Raw genomic sequence first — 16,103 nt, 5'->3', positions numbered from 1 at the left:
ACTGTCTCACAGTTGAGGAGGCTGGAAGTCTGAGGTCAAGGTGTTGGCAGGGCTGAGGGCTGAGGGAGCATCATCTCTCCTGGGCTGGTGGATGCTCGTCTTCATGCTCACGTGGCGATCTCCTTCTGCGTGTGGCTCCGTGTCCAGACTTCCAAGGCAGTCCTATTGGATTCGGGTCCACTCTAAAGGCCTTGTTTTAACCTATTACCTCTGTGAAGACCAGGTCTCCAAATGCGGTCACAGTACCGGGGGTCAGGACGCCACCGTGTGAATTTGCAGGAGACACAGTTCAACCCAAGCCGGAGTTAAGAGGTTAAGATACGAGACACAGAGGCTGAAGGGGCGAGGATGGCAAAGGGGATTTTTCCCTCCTTTCAGAACAGACTTTAATCTGTAACATGGCAACAGTGAACCTGAGGCTCCCACTTTCCAGAGAAGTCCCTGGAAGTGGCCCCACGGACTACCACGGGAGAACAGGGCGGCTCTCCACACGCTTCCGCCGAGGCTGCACAAGTTGGGAGAGGACCCGACTGTCTCATCGCATCCCAGTGAGTTCATCTATTTGATGCACCGGCTATGAGAACATCACTCAGAGGAGCCAGAGACGGCCAAGCGGAAAAATGAAAAATCATAATAGAGTGAACAAAACTCTAAAGGTACGGGTGAGCACACGTCCCAGTTCTCTGCGGTCCCAGTTCTCTGTCGGGTTGCCTGGGTACTGCCTCTCAGGTCCGAGCCCACCCTCCCTCGCCTGCTCCTAGGGGCGCGGCGCCACGCTCCGTCAGCCGCAGGTGCTGGAAAGACAGCGTGGGAGGAAGGGCTTGTCCGTCCTGGTTCTGGTGAGGGACCTGTAGGCCCCTGGAGCAAGCTCAGCCCCTGCAGCCCGAGTGGCCCCACCACCAGGGTCCACACACACCCAGGTCCTGCAGGGGTGTGACACCACAGCACGTGGCTCCTTCGGGGCACGTGGCAGCTACTGGGCAACTGGAAGCTTCTCCCAGCACCCCGCTCAGGCAATTTTGCAGTGACTGCCGCTGACGAGACACTTGCCCGTGGACAGCTTTGCCCAGCACCTCAGAGAGCATTTTCCAGTAAGTTCTTTTTTTATATATAGATTTTATTTATTCATGAGAGACACAGAGAGAGAGAGAGAGAGGGAGGCAGAGACACAGGCAGAGGGAGAAGCAGGCTCCATGCAGGGAGCCCGATGTGGGACTTGATCCTGGGACCCCAGGATCACGCCCTGAGCCAAAGGCAGACACACCACCACTGAGCCACCCAGATGTCCCTCCAGCGAGCTCTTATGGTGGGTTCCCAACACATCCTGCCAGCCTGGCACCTCAGTAACCTCCTTAACATTCAGTGAACTACAACCACATCCCCTCCCCAACTTCTCAATCTCAGTCCAGTGGTGGGGCATCGTGGGTGCTCTCCCTCAGGCCTAGGGGTAGCAGCTGCTCCTTGGAGCTGCTGTTCCTTAGGGATGTTCTTTAGGATTCTCTTCCGCTTCTTGCCAGCCACTCCTCATTCCTCCGATCCTTGGTACAGGTAATAATTTTTTGTGTTACACTTCCCCTGTGTCATTTCTGTCTCCTGATTGGACCCTGACTGATCCAAAATTGGTGCAAAGAGTAGTGCCACGTGACAGATGGGGTTTGGGGATGGGTTCGGTCCTGCCTTTGGGCTTGAACGCGGCACCGAGCTGTCAGTGGGGAATGGGACCTTAGTAATCCACACGTGCAGCAGCATGGCAATTAGTCAAATACTCACGTGTGGTTGATTGTGATGAAGTGGCCCATGCCTCGGGCGCCCCAGCGGATGCTGAACCTGACCGTTATGGCAGTAATGATGACTATGAGGGTTTTAGTGAGCTCCGGATTCTTTTGAACGCACTTGAGCACTAACAAAGAGAAGATGACAAGCTCAGGTCTGCTAGCTCTCTGCTCCAGTCATGGTCTGCAAACCAGCAAGCTTCCATGACAGCTCTGAAAGAAGCCTTAATTTCTTTGGTGCTTGCAAGGCTGATATTGCTGAAAATCAAATAAAAAATTTAATTGTGCAGGCGGCTGAAATAACAATTGAATCCACAGTCTCAACAAGTTTCTGGGGAGAAAGTCAGGGCGCTGATTAGTAAAGAACAGGATCCTGAAACTTGCAATGGGGACATCTTACTGGAGCCAAACGAGACTGTCAGTCTTGAACGCCCTTCCCGCTGAGCTTCGCTGACCACGGGAAGTAGCTTTCCTTCTCGTGTCTAAAAGAGCAAGACGTCCTCCGCCTAAAACACTATGAAAACCCCCCTGGGCACCTGGAGGGGAGCTCGTTCTCCTTGAAAGCCATCATACCCACTCCCTGTTGCCACCAGACCCCTAACAAGACCCCATTCTCAACATACCCCTGGAGGACAGGTGTGCATTTCAACTGGCAAAAGTCTAACCAAAAGGATCGCAAGGCTTTTTGCTACGCATTGGCAGAAATCTGGAGAACATACGTGGGTGTAGATTCTGAGGGCATTAGACCAAGGAAGAGGAAATACAGTATCGGGTCGGGTCATACAGGGTAGACACCTTCTAGAGATGCCGGATTAACATGTTAGCTTGTGTGACTAGGTGTTAATTGCCTATTGTCACGTAACCAATTACTGCAAACTTAGAGACTCAAAGCAGCACACCTTCTTTATCTCACGCTTTCGATGGGTCAGTCACCTGGACATCTGCTCCAAGGCTTCTCACCGGGCTACCACTCAAGGTGGCAGCTGGGCTGGGGTCTCAGCTGAAGGCTCAACTGGGGAAGGACCCCCTTCCATGCTCACGTGGTTGTTGGCAGTATTCAGGTCCCCGCAGGCTGTTGAAGGGGGGGGCCTCAGTACCTCGTTGGCTGTTGGCTGGAGGCTGCCCCCGTGGACCTCTTCAGCACGGTCACTTACTTTACCAAAGTCTGCAAGCTGAGGGGGCAATAGAGAAAGGCTGCTAGCGAGACAGAGGTCACAGTCTTACATAACCTAACCACAGAAGCGACACCCCATTGCCTTGGTCATATTGAATTGGTGAGAAGTGTGTCGCAGGTCCCGCCCATGCTCAATTACACAAAGGCGTGAATACCAAGAGGCAGGGGTCACCGGGGGCTGTCTTAGAGTCTACCCAGCACGAGCTGGAAGTGTTCCTCACAGCTCATTTGGTTGGCTGACTGGGGCTTGGGCTCAATACTGGCCCATAGTTAACGAGGTTAGAGGCCAGGGCTGAGTGGGTAGGACTGCAGACTGGGGGCAGGAGTGTGCAACCTGCACACTCGACCCTCTAGCGTGTTCTACAAGGAGGCTCAGAAGACACTTGGTCTGCTAAGAAATAGGAAAATACATTTGTGAACAGAGGGCCTCCATCCTACAAATCTCTGTGTTTGCTCTGCTTTTTAGGTCAGGCGTGAGCTGCAAAGATGTTGCTGCAGAGATGGTGCCCTGATTTCAGTGGGTGGATAGGTGATAGCTGGAGTCTCCTCCGCTCAGGTCTGATTCACCCAGTTGGTCCGTGGACCAACCCTCTGGTGATTTCTCCAGTTCCTAAATGTCTGGTTGGAGGAGACACACCGAGCAACCCTCAGGGTCCCACGCTGGCTCTCTGACCCACGAGGCGAGGACTGTTATGGCAGGAAGCATTTAGTGAAAGCCCCTGGAGCTTCGACGCCAACCCAAGACAGTGAACAAGAAGCCGTCCCTGGGAGCACTGCGGAGAGGGAGCCACTTAGAGGAGCAGGGGTACTGAGACCCAGAGGTCAGAGGAAGCCTTCCACCAGCAACGCAGCAATGGTTTCACTGCTTGGACGATGAAAACTACCATCTGGCCATCTTGAAGCCACTGAACCAACATGAAAAAAAAAAAAAGAAAGAAAGAAGTGACTGTACTGGCCAGAGTGACCAATCCTGATTGCCGAGGGGGGTAGTGGGCTGCTGTTGTGCAATGGAGACGAGCACTACTGGCTGTGGAGCATGGAGGATTCTGCAGGCCCCTCCTGGTGCTCCCACGGCCAGCAGCAATGGGGGTGGAAGACCATCCCACCCACCCAAAGCATTGCAGGGCAAACGGGACCCAGAGCCTTCAGGAAGGAAGGTAGGGGGGTCGCTCCACAGGTTAAGGAACAGCTGGGCTCTGGCTGAGAACAGGGGGACCACGAGCTGGGCCGTGGAAGAAGGAACCTGTCCCTGTCAACGAGGACCTCATGACTAACCATGGAAGTGAATCGTGGGGTAGCTCAGCCTGCGTCCTGTTTGCTTGACCCTTGCGCGAGCACGTGCACGTGTGCTCCTTTGCACCTGCTGTCTCCTTCTTCTCGCTCCTTCTTCCCATCTTTAGTTCACATGCAACTTGTGGGAAGTTACCTTGACAGTTTAGTCTGCAGGTAGGAACGTATTCAGCGAGGCTGCAACTGAATTTGAGGAATGAGTAATACAAACAGTGACTGTTGGGACTGTACGTCTCCTCATTTCGGGGGCAGGGCAAGCGCTGTGTCGCGTTTAAGCGGTACAGCTGGATCTCACCCCGGTGCGGGGGTGGGGGGGGTGGGGATACGAAGTCGTTTTACTGCTCCACGGGAATTCCAACGTGTGAAGTGCGGAGAAGGAGGTTGAGGAGCCAGAGGGCTGGAGTGTGCCACTTACCAATCTATTGTCCCTCAGCTCCGATTGGCCCTTTCTTGCCTGCGGCCTGACAGCTGAGCAGGGCCCTCTAAACGTTTGCCCTGTGCCCACTGGCCCCACGTCAGGTTCTGCTGGCCCGGGAGGGACAGAGTGGGAGGAAGGGGCTTTCTCACCAGGTCCCAGCGAGCTGGCCGGGTGACGCTGCGCCCGCTCCGGGCTCCTGCGGCGTGGGCAGCCTCTCCGGGCCAGCAGCGTCCCGTGGCTCTCTCTCTAGGCGGTTTGTAGAGGGCTGTCCGTGGAGAGCCGCCCTCCCCTCAAGGGCAGATTTCCAGCCAGTTTTGCTGGTGTAGCCCCACGGCCACGGCCAGCGGCACCGGGCACAGCTGTGCCCCCTGCGAGGAGGCCTGGATCTCAGCCCCGGGTTGGAAGGGCAGGGGGACGTCTTCCTTGGTTGCTCCTAGAGTAACATTTCGATAAGCGTTCCTTGCTCGACTACTCTGCGAGTCCTCCCTCCCGTGCCCGGGGTCCAGTGGACACACTGATTAGAACACCAAGAAGAGGGCAGCCCGGCTGGCTCGGCGGCTTAGCACCACCTTCGGCCCCTGGCGTGATCCTGGAGACCCGGGATCGAGTCCCACGTCGGGCTCCCTGCATGGAGCCTGCTTCTCCCTCTGCCTGTGTCTCTGCTTCTCTCTCTGTGTCTCTCATGAGTAAATCAAATCTTTAAGAAAAAAAAAAGAACACCAAGAAGGGAGGACGTTAGCTAGAACATTCCATCTGCAGCAGGTGCTCCTTGAGGGGTTACTATGTGACAGCCCCTTACCTGGAGACGCAGGTGCCCCTGGGGCCATGGTCTCTGCCCCAGTGCATTTACACCCTAGGGGGACAGACAGATACTCAACAGGCAGAGAAGTGAATATTCTAGAAAGTTGCAGATACCAGCAGGTGCTTTGATGCAAAATTCACAGGGTGATTCGCCGCATGGTGACTGTGGCTCGGGGTTAGGTGACACCTCGGTGAGGAGGTGGTGCCTATTCTCAGATGTGAGAGGGCAAGGGAAGATGGGGCAGGTGCTGGGGATCATTTCAGGCGCAGCATGGCAACTGCAAAGGCCCTGGGGTGAGAATTGATTTGGAATTTTTGTGCCGCAGCGAGAGGACCCGGAGCTGCAGAACAAGAGGAGGAAATGGTAGGAAAGAGGGTCTGAAACAGGTGAGGACAGATGGTGTGTGACTTTGTAGGCGGCTCCGATGTGATTTGAAGTCAATAGGGAGCCCCCGGAGGGTTTTAATCAAAGATTGCATTAAAAGCACTTTTTAAATGTGAAGGTGATCTCTAGGAGAGCTGCGGGGGCACGGGCGAGTGTGCTCGCCACTTAATATCCTGTTGCCCCTTCTCACTGTTGTCGTCACCGTCACCGTTGTCACCAGCGTCACTGTAGTCAATATTGCCACGCACTGGTTTTGTTCCCACGGCCAGGATTCTAGAACTGCCTCCCTGAAGGCGTTCCCAGACCCTCCGGGGCATAGCCGGTGTCACCCTCTCCCGTGCCCTCCACTCCCAGGCCTCTGGCACGGCTCCCTGGACGCTCTCACTCCAGTGGGCACAGCGCAAATCTCTGTCTCTGTCACAGGCACTGCCCCCCACCAGGACACTGCCCACCCAGCGAGGACGGCGGCATCCGGCCCAAGGAAGGTTGGAAAGATGAGCTGAGCGCAGCTGGTGCTGTGCCATGTCCCAGGAAGACACTCACAGAGGTGTAATCGAAGCAGCAGAAGTAGACCCCAATCCCATTTAACAGAACAAGACCGAGACCCACAGAAGTGAAGCAACTTACTTAGAGTCACACACTCGGAGGGTTCAGCCTCCAAGGTCCCCTGCCGTCGGCTTCTCCGTACCTCCTCTGGTTGGGGAGGAGGGGGGAGGGACAGGGGCAGGACACACAGCTCCCTGCCGGTGCAGCTGGGGAAACTGAGGTCTGAAGTCTAGATCCCACCGCCAGGAGGCTCGTGTACCTCTCACGCTCAGGTCGGTGTGACCGAGAGTGACCGAGAGTGACCGAGAGTGACCGAGCGCTGGGCTGCACTGCCAGGGAGTGGGAAGCCAGGCTCTCGCTGGCCAAGAGGGACACAGAGCTAGAAAAATCATTACAGGTGGATGAATTATTCACGGCATCGTCAACCTCCTCAGGCCCCGGACAGCCGGGAGCTCGCCGAACAGCCCAGCGCATCTTATTACCCACGTGTAATGGCCTCTTTTCTCTGTCTCAGAAGAAAGTGATTCAACACCATCAAATATTCATGCGGGGCGCAGTGGCCGCTCACACGCTGGCCCTCCTGCGCTGCCCCAGAGGTCAGGGCTGACGCCAACCCGGGACCTGGAGACGCGGCCGGGGGAGCGCAGGTGGGCCCGCCTCCCTGGGTCAGGGTTCGGGGGGTCCGGGGCGGCAGGGGGCCACGTGGGGATCCCCACACACCACACACCGCAGCCTCGGCCTCGTCCCTAACCTCAGGAGGGCCCGGGGAAGCGGTGCTTGCTTTCCCGCTACGGAGATAAGGTTGATTTTGCAGCCTGTCCCCAGTCGGTGGGTTTGGGGGTCCCGCAGGTGCACCTCTGCCCCGGGCGGTCCTGGGGCTAAGGATGAGGAGGGGCTCTGGGGTCTGTGCTCCCTCCTGTCCTGTGGCCACAACAGACTAGCACACACTGGGAGGCTCCAACAACAGAAATTTATTCTCTTCGAATCTGGAGGCCGGGAGTCTGAGATCAAGGTGTCACAGGGCCACGCTCCCTCTGAAGAATCCGGGGGACTTCCGGCTCCTGGTGGCTGCCAGTCGCCCCTCCAGTCTCTGCCTCCACTTGGCACAGGCTCCTTCCCTGTGTCTCATCCGTCTCCCCGGGGACCCTCATAAGCAGGTCAGTCACCGGATTTAGGGCCCACTCTATTGCGGGCTGAGCTCATCTCAACTTCATTATATCTACAACGACCCTATTTCCAAATGAGGGAACATTCTGAGGTTCCAGATGGATGTGAATGGGGGTGGCTCCTCCCATCAGAGGAGCCATGCTGGAACTCACAGAATCAGCCACAAGCTACCTGGTTTCTGATTTTTAGGTCTGCCAAGTCACCCCATTTCCCCTGGCTTCTCCTTCCTGTCTCACCCACGCCCATGTCTCTCCTGCTGTTTTTGCAACCCCTCTCTGGAGTCTTGGGAAGCTCAGAGGGTTTTTCCAGGGCCAATTGGCCCAGGTGCACCTCACTTTACCCTCGTTGCTCAGAAGGACCAGGGGTTCATGGGTGCCCTGGGCTCCACTGGGGATGGAGGCCCCCAGCACTCAAGTTGGGGTGCAGCCAATGCAGGTGATACCCCTCCCACATCCCCTTGGCCCTCCTGTCCCTAAGCTGACCCAACAGATTCCAGATGTATGCACCTGGTACCCTCTACCTGGGCTTGTCCAGCCATCCAGCCAGCTGCAGCGTGGGGTGGCCCAAGTGCCAGGAAGTTCACCTTCCTCCTGCTGGGTCAGCTCTCAGCCAATGTCCTCAGCTCCCTTGCCCCATGAGTGGTGAGCTCCGCTGCATGGCTCACACTGCCCTCCAGACACCCTTGTTCAAATAAGCTCCAGGCACCCATTTCCGGAGGGACTTCTTTAGAAATGCTCCCTGTGCCTTCCCCCAGCCTCCTTCCTTGGCCCTCGGTGCTCCAGAAACACCTGCCGGTGGGCAGTGACTCTGTCTCCAGCCACTGCTCCCAACTTCCCAGGACACCCCTCTCATCCCCAGATCTGTCCAGCCCTCATGAATCACCCCCTGGGAGATGTTTTGACTGCCCCACACAGGCCTCCAGCCCCCCGCCCCCAAGACCCCAGCTCCCAATACCTGGAAGTGTGCCGTCTGAGCTATTCACTCATGTGCCGCTCCGACTGTCTCTGAGCAGCTCCAGCCTCACCCCCGTGTTCCGTCACTGAGCGGCACAGGGAGGGCCCGGGGTGGCCAAGTGGTCTGCCTGTGGGCACCGGGTGACACCACAGTCAGGGCCCAGCGGTGATTTTCAGAGATCTAAGGCACCTTTGCCATTAAAAAAAAAAAAAGTAAGAAAGAAAAAGAAGAAACATGTAAAATTAAAGTTTGCAACTGCATTGGCTTGAAGACAAATATAATCCAGGCTGGATTCATTATTATTACATTCATTTTTTTTCTCTTGATGTTAAAGGAAATTAAAATGAAAACATCTTTACGGTTCCTTAAAATATCATGGGCCCTAGGCTCTGCTCCGGTTGCACCCAATGCAGTGCAGCGGCTGGCCAGGCCTGACCACCAGGCCCGGCCCCCCAGATCCGGCCACCAGACCTGGCCCATACTGGAGGGGCACTGGAGGCCAAGAGAACAGGGGAAGGAGAGCTGAGGCCCTGTAGGTGGCAGTGACCCGGGTGGGGGCTGAGCTGGACATGAGGCTGGGGGCCAGGGGGCAGGGAGCACGCCCCCCAGGCCCCCCCACTCCTCCTCCTTGGGGCTTGCGGGCTTACCCAGGCTGCTGTGCTGTGTCTCCTGTTGTCGGGAGGCAGTGGGGCCAGAAGCTCAGCTCGGAGCCAGACTGGCTGGAAGTGAAGCTCAGCAGCCCACACCGCCAGCCCCGGGCCCCTGGGCAGATCACTGGATGCCTAGTTCCATCCTCGTCTGAAAAACAGCGATATGGAACGAAGCACTTAGAGTAGAACCCAGCAGGTCCTTAACAAGTGTTACCAGCCTCTGTTATTAATTATTTCTGTTACCACTGATTACCTCATTGGGTCCACCCAGCAACCTGGGAGGATACTCATTTTCCCATTTTCGGAGGAGGAAACCGAGGGAAGGGAACTGCCCGGGGTCCCGGGGTGTGGTGAGCATGTCCTACCTGCCAGGGGCAGGGCCGTGTCCTCCCTGAAGAGGCTTCTGATGAGGGACAGAGACTCCACTCCCCACGGCACAGACTACAATCCGAATTCCAGTACAGCCCAGACCCCCACCCCCATCCCAGGCAGTCGTAGGGTCAGACCTCCACCCAAATCAGCCGACTCCTGGGCCCAAGCCTTGAACACCTGGCCCCCCAGGGCTGGATGGGGCCCTCATGGCAACCCGATGCCAGAACCCTCCGTGGCAGGCTCTGCTGCTTGTTTTTTCTTTTACTCATGACTCATGTTCTGGAGACACCATGTTGCAAGAACAGTGCATTCTCTGAGGCCCACACTGGAAGAATGCAATCATCGGGACAGCCTGGGATGGTCTGAACAGCAGGACTGAGGGATTTGCCTTTTCCTGATTCCCAGCTCCCCGGGGAGTGGCCAGGACCCTAGCAGCAGGTGGGAGGGGAGCCACCCGCCCCGGGAGCCAGTGGGGGTGAGAGCGAGGCCCAGCCTCCCTACAGACCAGCATCCACTTCACCCCAAAGCATCGGCCTAGTGAACGGGAGTCCCCACGGGGCAGGCCACCAACCCCAACTTGGGGTTTCCACCCAGTGACGTTAGCCACAGGCTGGCCTGAGCCAGTATCCGCTCTTCCCTATTTGTTCAGCACTCATTGCTTTATTCACCAGCAGCCTGTAGACAAGACGGACCCAGGTCTAGCGGACAACACAAAAATGGACAAGGCATCACACAAGTCCCTATAAATGACCCTGTAGTGAGGGCCAAGGAGGGAAGCCCACACCAGGCTTCTCACCAGCACAGGCCCCAGAAAGCTTCTCAGGGGCAGAAACCCCGAGGGGGCCCACAGAGAGGAGGGGATGGCAGGGCAGGGGTCCAGCACGAGGTAGGAAGATCCTTTCTGTTTCACTCTGGGTGTTAGCTGGCATCCTGACAGTGCCCGCTCTGGGTGTGTTGGTTCTTGCACCCAGCAGATGTTTAGTGTGGCATGACTGTGCTAGGCTCTGCCCTGGGGACCTGCAGGTAGCACCCGAGTCCTGCCTTCAGAGGCCTGATGCCGTCATGGGAAGATGGGTGGTTTTGAACCTCTCCCAGTGCACTCTCCTCCCCCCTTCCTCTCCTACTTACCAGGGGGCTGGGCCCTGAGGATTCTTGCTTTGGAAGGTGGTGGGAACTGCTGAGAACAAGGCCCTCACCTGGACTGGGAGATGGGGCCTCTGACCTAGGGAGCCTCCCACCTGATGGGAAAAAGCTAGAAGCCAATGGGGAGGAGTAGTGGTGATGAGGGCCCCTGAAGCTCCCAGAGAATCCCAGAAATGTGGCCAGAGCCCTGGGAAGCACCTGTGGAGCCCCTCAGGTGGGGTGTGCAGATGGCAGACAGAGTATCTCAGGGGAAACCATGCACTGTCCCTGACCCAGACCCTGCACCGGCTCCTCACTGCTCTGCCCACTGACACCTGGCCAACCCACCCTCTATCAGAAAGCCAGGCAAGCTGTTAAAAAACCGAATCCCACATTTCTGATCTCCTGTCGAGCAAGCAAAAAACTTGGAAGTTGCTGCTCAGTCTTAACAACAAGTAAAAAACCAAATAAGCCAACCCCCCCCCCACTCTTCTTAGATCCATAAAAGAAGGAAGGTCACAGGGCAAACTGCTGCCCCCCAAATTAGAAACACCGACAGGTCTACACAGGCCATAACTTACAGGAGCAGAAACCTTCGTGAACAGCTGAGCTGTGATTGATGAATCGCTGGATGCTCAGTGTGGACGACCTCAGAGTCAAAACTCCAGGGGGACCCATCAAGGAGGGTCCTCCCACTTCTGTGAGTTTTCACCTCCAGGTTCTTACCAGGAACATCAGAGGGAAATCCCCTCGTGTTTTTGGCAGGAGGAGGGGAAACGAGCCATCTTGAAGTACCCCAGAGCACAAGGCCTGCGCTCAGGAGGAACCAGTTACCCAGAGCCTAACCTGCTGGGGTTTTATCAGAGCCTAACTGACCCAGGGGCAGGGGAACACCCAGCTCCAGCTGGCTCTAGCCAGCCCGTCCCACCCAAGGGAGAAGTGCTGAGAAGCACGTGGGAAGCTCAGAGTCCAGAGCACAGGCTCACACAAAAACCAGGACCTGCTCACGGGACTACAGAAGTCTTCTCTCCCGCCCACACCTCACCACCACATCACTAGAGCCTACTTGCAGCGGTTCCTTTTACCCAGTACATTGTGTCCTGCTAGCAAGAAAAAATTGCCAGATATACTATAAGGAAAAAAAAAAAACAGTTTTTTTAATAGTTTTTTTTATTCAAACCCCAGTTTGAATATATAGAGCAAATATCAGAACCAGACTCAGGTTTGGCAGGGATGTTGGAATCATCAGACAGGGAATTTAAAACAACGATAAATATGCTCAGGGCCCTCATAAAGTAGACAGCATGCAAATACAGGTGTGCCATGGAAGCAGAGATGGAGATCCTAAGGAAGAACCAAAAAGAAATGGAAGAGATCAAACGCACTGAAATGAAGAAATGCCTTTGATGGGCTTATTAGTAGACTGGACACGACTGAGGAAAGCATCTCTGAGCTTGAGGATCTCGATAGAGACCCGCAGAACTGAAAAGCAAAAAGAACAGAATATCTGTGGACTGTGAGACAGTTACGAAGGTGTGACATGGTGTAATGGGAAGGTGTAATGGGAAGGAGAAGAAAGAAGAAAGGAATAGAATAAACATTTGAAACAAGAATGACTAGAATTTCCCCCAAATTAATGTCAGACACCAAATCACAGATCTAGGAAGCTCAGAGAGCACCAAGCAAGGATAAATGCCCAAAAAACCACACCTAGCCATTTCAAGCTGTAGAAAATCAAAGATAAATAAAAAATGCTGAAAGAAGCCAAAGGAAAATAGGGTATTACCTACAGAAGAACAAAGGTAGGAATTACACCCAACTTCTGCTCAGAAATCACACAAGCAAGGAGAGACTGGAGTGGAATGTTTAAACCCCATAACTCTAGAAGACTGTATCCTGTGAAATCACCCTTCAAACATGAAGCAGAAATGAAGACTTTCTCAGACAAAAACTGAGGGAATTTGTTGCCCGAAGACATGTTTTTCAAGAAACGTGAAAAGAAGTTTTTTTAGAGAAAAGAAAAAATATATAGGCCAGAAACATGAATCAAATGAATTAAGGAAGCACATGGGGGAATGAGACAAGGGGAGGGTAAAATGAAACCTTTTTTTTTTTATTCTTAATTGATTCAACAGATAATTTGTTCAAAATACCAAAAAATATATTTGACTATGTATACATTCTATTACATATATATTCATAAGAATATATATATTCTTATGTACACTTATATATAAGTGAAATAAATAACAGCAATGGTACAAAAGATAAGAGGTAAGAATTAGGATTACTTTGTTATTATGAGATGCTCCTAATACCCATAAAGCAGGATAGTGTTTTTGATAGTGGATTTGAATTAGCTATAAGTTCATATTGCAAACTCTTGAGCAACCACTAAATAAGAAAGAAGGAAAAGAAGGAAGGAAGGAAAAGAGAAAGAAGGAAGGAAAGAAGAAAGAAGAAAGAAAAGAAAGAAGAGGGATCCCTGGGTGGCGCAGCGGTTTGGCGCCTGCCTTTGGCCCAGGGCGCGATCCTGGAGACCCGGGATCGAATCCCACGTCGGGCTCCCGGTGCATGGAGCCTGCTTCTCCCTCTGCCTATGTCTCTGCCTCTCTCTCTCTCTGTGTGACTATCATAAATAAATAAAAATTAAAAAAAAAAAGAAAAGAAAGAAGAAAGGAAGGAAGGAAGGAAGGAAGGAAGGAAGGAAGGAAGGAAGGAAGGAAGGAAGAAGGAAAGAAGAAAAAGAAAGAAAGAAGAAAGAAAGAAAGAAAGAAAGAAAGAAAGAAAGAAAGAAAGGAAGAGAAAAATAAAGAAGGAAAGAAGAAAGGAAGACAACTTATATGGGAAAAAGGGGAGAAAATAAAATCATATATAACATTGAATTAAAACCACAAAAGGCAGATCTGCAACAACACAGATGAACCTTGTGGACACCATGCTAGGTGAAATCGGTGACAGAAAGACAAACATTGTACGATCTCACTGATACCTGGAAGCTAAAAAAGTCAAAATTATAGAAACTGAGTCAAAGGGTGGTTGTGGGAGGCTGGAGTGTGGACGAAATCGGGAGCTATTGGCCAAAGGGTACAAGCTTTCCAGTGTGAAGTGCAAGAGTTCATGGGATCTGATGCGCACAGCAAGCATGGTGATTATCGTCAACAATGCTGTATTGTATACTTGACAGTTGCTAGGATTGTAGATCTTAAGTGTTCTCACCACACACAAAGGTAACTATGTGAGGTGATGGACGTGTTAACTAACTTTATTGTGGTAATCATTTCACAATATATATGCATATCAAATCATTGTGTTTTATACCTTAAATTTATGCAGTTTTACTTGTCAATTATACCTCAATAAAGTCGGAGGGGCGGAAAGAATAGTTATTTTAACACACAAATCCCCCAATACCAATTACTTAACACAATAAATATTTCATACTCAAAAAGAAAACCCACGAGAGGCAGAAAACAAGTGGAAGGCAAAAATAGGAACAAAGACTAAAGGCAATAAATATAAAACAGTAACAAATGCGGTGGATATCAATCCAACTATATCAATAACCTCTTTGAATGTCAACGGTCTAAATGCGCCAATTAAGAGACAAAGATTGTCAGAGCGAATCAAAAAACAAGAGCCAAGGGGGGCTTGGGTGGCTGTCAGTTGAGCGTTCAACTCGGTTTCGGCTCAGGTCATGATCTCATGGGTAAGACTGAGCCTCTGGCCAGGCTCCCTGCTCAGCGGAGAGTCTGCTTGAAGATTCTCTCCCTCTGCCCCTTCCCTGCTCTGTCCCTCCCCCATGCTGCCCTTCCCCCCTCCACTCTCTCTATAATAAATAAACTTTAAAAAAAAAAAAACAAGAGCCAACTCTATGTTGCCTACAAGAAACTCACTTTATTTAGGTATGTATTATTGTTTATTTTAGAGAGGGAAGGAGGAGAGAGGGGCAGAGGGAGAGAGAGAACCTTAAGCAGGCTCCACGCCCAGCATGGAGCCCAACGCAGGGCTCAATCTCATGACTCTGAGATCGTGACCTGAGCTGAGATCAAGAGCCAGATGCTTTGACACCTGGGTGACTTAGTCGGTTAAGCATCTGCCTTCAGCTCAGGTCAGGGTCCCAAAGTCCTGGGATCAAGCCCCACATCAGGCTTCTTGCTCAGCAGGGAGTTTGCTTCTCCCTCTCTTGCTACCCCCCCCTCCGCTTATGCTTTCTCTCTCTCTTTCTGTCCTTCTCTCTATCCAATAAATAAAAAATAAAATCTTAAAAAACCTCAGATGCTTAACCAACTGAGCCACCCAGGTGCCCCACAAGAACCTCACTTGAAATACAAAGGTGCAAATAGATTAAAAGTAAATGGATGGAGGAAGATATGCCATGCAACACCCATCAAAAGAAAGCAGGAGTTGCTATATTAATTTCAGAGAAAGGAAACTTCAAGGAAAAGAATGTCACCAAGGGGGCCGTCTGGGTGGCTCGGTGGTTAAGTGTCTACCTTTGGCTCAGATCATGACCCCGGGGTTCCGGGATCAAGTCCCACATCAGGCCCCCACAGGGAGCCTGCTTCTCCCTCTCCCTGTGTCACTGCCTCTCTCTGTGTGTCTCTCACGAATAAATAAATAAAATCTTTTTTAAAAAGTCACCAAGGATAAAGAAGGATATTACATAATGATAAAGGAGTCAATTCTCCAGGAAGACATCACAGTCCTTAATAGGTATGCACCTAACAACAGAGCATCAAAGTATGTGAGGCCAAAACAAATAGAATTTCAAAGAGAAATAGATAAATTCACTACCATAGTCAGAACTTTCAACACCCCTCTCTCAGAAATGGACAGACCCAGCAGGCAGGAAGTCAGGAAGGACATAGCTGAACTCAATAGCACCATCAATCACCTGGATAAAATTGACATCTATAGACTACTTCAACCAGTGATAGCAGATTACACATTCTTCTTAAGTTCAAATGGAACATTCACCACAATGGAACACATTCTGGACACAAAACAAAAAGAATGCTGGAGAATTCCAAAAAAATTTGGAGATTAAACAACATACCTCTAAATAACATACATGTCCAAAGAGAAAATATAAAAACCTTTTGAACTGAATGAGAATGAAAACATAATTTATCAAAGTTTGTGAGATGCAGGAAAATTGATAGCATTGGGTTCATATACAAAAAAATAAAAGAAGGGAGGGATGCAGAGTGGCTCAGTGGTTGGGTGTCTGCCTTTGGCTCAGGGTGTGATCCCAGGATCCAGAATCAAGTCCCGCATCGGGCTCTTTGTGGGGAGCCTGCTTCTCCCTCTGCCTGGGTCCCTGCCTCTGTGTCTCTCATGAATAAATAAGTAAAATCTTTTAAAAAACAAAAAGGGAGATCTGAAATCAATCACCTAAGGAGATCAAATTAAATCCAAAGTGAGCAGGAGAAATAATAAGAATTAGAAC

At 52.1% G+C, this 16,103-nt stretch overlaps 1 long non-coding RNA gene across 5 annotated transcripts; it reads right to left on the bottom strand.

Annotated features, from left to right (window-relative positions):
* Nucleotides 1-1,136: 1,136 nt before the first annotated feature.
* Nucleotides 1,137-15,620, bottom strand: LOC140640483 (uncharacterized). Of its 5 annotated transcripts, none has more exons than XR_012037216.1 (6): nt 15,449-15,600; nt 9,155-9,305; nt 8,508-8,696; nt 4,222-5,351; nt 2,672-3,851; nt 1,137-1,900 (listed from the first exon to the last, which is right to left on the bottom strand). It is a non-coding gene; the product is annotated as an uncharacterized lncRNA (long non-coding RNA). The 5 variants fall into 5 exon arrangements; XR_012037213.1 differs by having other exon boundaries at nt 1,137-2,944; nt 3,584-3,851; XR_012037214.1 differs by having other exon boundaries at nt 1,137-3,851; nt 4,222-4,419; nt 4,804-5,351.
* Nucleotides 15,621-16,103: the final 483 nt, after the last annotated feature.

Source organism: Canis lupus, chromosome 9 (assembly GCF_048164855.1).
Source record: "Canis lupus baileyi chromosome 9, mCanLup2.hap1, whole genome shotgun sequence".
Lineage (NCBI taxonomy): Eukaryota > Metazoa > Chordata > Mammalia > Carnivora > Canidae > Canis > Canis lupus.
This window is presented reverse-complemented; position numbering and strand designations above follow the sequence as displayed.